Below are 4,522 nucleotides of genomic sequence, written 5' to 3' on the forward strand. Positions count from 1 at the left end.
AAATAAGTTTTAAGAAAGAAATAGAGAACAAATTAGGGTTGCCAGGGATAAAGATGGGGGGCAGTCTCTATAAAGCATGCATAGCTATAAAAGGGCAACATGAGGGAATCCTTGTGGTGATGGAAATGATCTGTATTTTGTCTGCAACTATTTCAATTTCTTGGTTGTGATATTCTACTATAATTTTGAAAGACGTTACTATTGAGGGAAAGTGGGTAAAGAGTTCATTGAATCTTTCGGTATTATTTATTACAATTGCATGTGATTCTACAATTATCTCAGAATTAAAAGTTTAATAATATTAGTTCTTCTTGGTCCTCTGTGTGTGTGTGTGCGTGTGTGTGTTGTGTGAATTTTACAGTTACTTTGTCAAATACATAAAAACAAACTCTCTTGAGATAGTGACTAAAATAGCAAGATTTTAAGAATATTTTTGAAGAATTTACTGATGTTTGATAGTGAATCATCCTATCCATGTACACGGTATATATCTTCATTTATTGTTTTCTTTTATGACTTTCAAATTTTGTCTATAAAAGGCTTACACATCGTTTCTTTATTGGTTATTTAGATTTATAGGCACCTTACTACCATTTCATATTATTTTTATATTACAATTAATATATTATTATTACTGGTAGATCAGAATGAGATTGATCTTTTTAATATTTTTCATCCAGATACATTTGCTGAACTTTTAAAATTTTTTAATTTTTATTTTTTGGCAGCTGGCTGGGAATCCAAACCCTTGACCTTGGTGGTATAACACCATGCCCTAACCAACTGAGCTAACTGGACAGCCCTGCTAAACCCTTTAGTAGTTCTAAATATTTATCTGTAAATTCCTTGTATTTTCAAAATAGATGAAAATATAATTCTCTTCTGTTCCTTTTCCCCTTCCTCCTCCTCCTCCTCCTCCTCTCTCCTTCTTTTTATCTTATGTTATGATTTAGGGCTTTTACTACAATGGTGAATAGAGAAACTTCAATAATAGATATTCTTATTTTTGTCCTGACTTTAAAAGGAATGCTCCCAACTATAATGTCTGCTGTAGAAGAGGAGTAGAAGAAAGAAGATCTTAATTATTTGATAAATGGAAGGAAAATGCAAGTGTTTGCTGAAAATAGATCAAGGAAGGAGAGCTGTAAAATGAGTCATGAAATGACTTTGCCCTACTGTGAAGAAAATGTTTAAGGGAAAAGAGGACTCATTTTAGGAATTAAAAAAAATAATAAAGCACATGTTTTCAGACTTAGAATAAATGCACTATGAGAAATACATCATTCTTTTGTGTAAATAGTTTGGTAATCACTGTGCTAAAGGGCACATGCACAGTGAAATCTGGAGCTTTCTGAGTTGTGTAACAGGAAGACTACTTCTGAAAAACCAAGTCCTTAAAATGTATTAGATTTATAGTCTTCTAACTAGGTAACTCTAAAAGAAATACCTATATTAGTGAAACAGGTGTATTAGTTAGTGTTCTACCAAAGAAACAGGTGTATTAGTTTGACAAGTGTATTAATTAGGGTTCTACCAAAGAAAAGAACTAGTAGGAGATATATGTTGTGGAATTTATTGCAATTAATTGGGCTTATGTGATTCTGGAGACTGGGTAGACAAATATGAAAACCATAGAACGGGCAGGCTGGAACTCTTGGACACAAGCTGAAGCTACCGTCCATGGGCAAAATTTCTTCTTCCAGGAACCTCAGTTCTGCTCCTAAGACCCTTCAAGTGACAGAATGAAGCTCACCTAGATTGTCTTGAATATGATTCTTTACTTAAAGCCAATTGATTATGACCATCAATCACATCTGCAGCGTACCTTCACAACAACACCTACATTCATGTTTAATTGAATAACTGGAAACAGTAGCCTAACCAAGTTCACACATAGAACAGACCATCACAAAAGATAAAACTACTGTGTGTTCTGAAGAGTACACATTGTGGCTTGGAGGAAAGAACTGGAAACCACAGTCCAGTGCTAAAAACTAACTTCTCATAGGAAGTGTGAGCCAATTTATTATCTGAAAGCTACAGATGATCACAAGGGAGCTTAGAGGCATGTAAATGACATGACCAACCAGAACGTTAATGTGATATCACAAAAGGCAACATAGAACTGGGACTTTTACAGCAAGAAGTAGCTATGAGAGGTCATTTGATCAGTTCTCCATGGATGTGATCAGTATTTCTACCAACCCTTTCTCAGTGCCAACAAGCCAAAGGGAATTGTCACAATCCCACAAGTGACAGTGACTTCCTGCAGCAGGGCAATGTGAGTATGTGACAGCAGCAGAGAATGAGGCAAAAGTGGTAGCTAAAGGTGCATCCTCTGATGACTTTGTGAGCCACAGCCAGGAAACTGGGCTTAATCCTGAGGGTAACAGCAAACCAGCTAGGGTTTTAATCCAGGGAGAGACATGCTCAGATCCGAATAGGGTAAGTAAGAAAAATCTTGCACTGAGAGCTTCGTTAAGACAATCACCACTTCTTCCTCCTTTTCCTTTTCCTCTGCAACCAAGAACACTCACTGTATTAGACATTTCTCCAAGGTGAAGAAGGTGCCTTCCTGGATTATAAATGGACATGAGTCTCATTAGAAACAAGACAATAAAGTTTCTAAGAAAAGCGGCAGAGTCCTCCAGATATTTAATCCAGGTCGGAGAAATAGTCGGCCAGTAATTCCACACGGACAATGGGGCAGGTAGAGACATACCAAGTTCTTTGAATATGAACTTCCACCACTCTATGGCAGCCAGAAGTTCAGCCGTCTCAGTTCCTCTGGTTTCTGTGCTTTGGTGAAGCAGAAAGAGCATTAAATTTTGATATTAGATGAACTTGGGCTCTGATTCAGGCTTTTCCTCTTACTGGCAGGGTAGCCCTTGGGCAAATTTTTAAGCCTCTCTAAACACCAGTTTCTTCATCTTTAAAATAAGAGAAATTAGAACATCTATACCATAAGCTTGATCTGAGGATTAAATGAAAAAATGGGTTGAAAAACAAAACTCAGTAAATTGAAGATCCATGTGCTTATAAAATGTCATTTAAGCAGTGACTGAGCTTTGATATTGAAGCAAAGATGGCTAATTGCCTCCTCCAATGTCCATCCTTTTCTTTCTTAGCACTAAATCCCTAATTCTTAGCTGATGTATGGCACCAAGATCCATGTGCTTATAAAATGTCATTTAAGCAGTGACTGAGCTTTGATATTGAAGCAAAGACGGCTAATTGCCTCCTCCAATGTCCATCCTTTTCTTTCTTAGCACTAAATCCCTAATTCTTAGCTGATGTATGGCACCAATGAATAAAGACCATATTTCTCAGACCCCCTTACGACTAGTTGTAGCCCTGAAACTAAATTTTTGCCAATGATATGTAAGTGGAGGTGCCAGTGACATATAGCATCTTCTGGGAAAACTCCTTAGAAGATATTTAGCCCAGAATGTAGATGTGATGGCTGGAGTTTTCATAGCTATCTTTTGCCTTGAAGATGAGGACCATGCCTTTAGCTGAAAGAAGCCTGGGTTCCTGACGATGATGGAGCAGCCAATTAAGCCCTCTGCTGCTGCTTCCAGATTTCTTCATGTTCTAGAGAAATGAGCTTCAATGTTTTTTCAACTGTTGTTTTATGTCTCTCATAGCTCAACCTAATTCTAAGACAGCAATATTCAATCTATTAATCTAAAGAGAAGTACAGACCAGAGTTGTGATGTATATCCTGCAGTGACCAGCATCAGAGACCATAACAGACAGTATAACACAGATATGAGCACGTTGGATTTTGATTCAGGGACCTGGGTTTGAATCCTGTCCCTGCTACCTTCTAGCCAGGTGACATTAACATTCTGCTTAACTCTCTGGGTCTCATTCATTGTGCTCTCATTTAAAGCATGTGGGTAATTCATATGACTTTATGCTTCCTTCCAGTTTCAGCTTTCCAAAGCTTTATCATTTTCAGTATGCTTGCAAGCACCCTCTATTCATAAATCACCATTTTTCTATGGATTAACATATACAATACCATGCAGTGTAAATAAATGAATGGCTACATTTTCCTGGTTTAAAGGCAGAAGTAAGTTCATAGACATTAAACTACTTTTCTGGAAGTTCCAGAGCTAGAAGTTGTAAATTTGACTAAAACTCTTCACTAAAATAAAGAAAGTAATTGGAGTTTCAGTGAAAGTAAAACTGAACTCATAGGGGGAATTCATTAGAGAGGGACTTGAAGGCAGGGTCAGAGGGAGACTTGTAAGAGAACACTTCAGGGGCAAGAAAAGAAGGAAAGCGTGTTTCACTGTGCCCACAACCACTGTCAAGTGAGCGATGCAAATCAGTTCTTCTCTTTCACACATTTTTTTTTTAACGTGAAAGATATGTTTCTGGTGTTCAGGGACCATCCTGATTTCATGTAACCTGATTCTTTTCAATAAAGATGGTGATTCATTAAATGTGTAACTAAATGTGATTCCATTTTTATAACCTTGCTAGGCTTCTCATATAAAAATAGTCACACTTC

Source organism: Galeopterus variegatus, unplaced genomic scaffold (assembly GCF_000696425.1).
Source record: "Galeopterus variegatus unplaced genomic scaffold, G_variegatus-3.0.2 Scaffold1459, whole genome shotgun sequence".
In the NCBI taxonomy this organism is placed as follows: domain Eukaryota; kingdom Metazoa; phylum Chordata; class Mammalia; order Dermoptera; family Cynocephalidae; genus Galeopterus; species Galeopterus variegatus.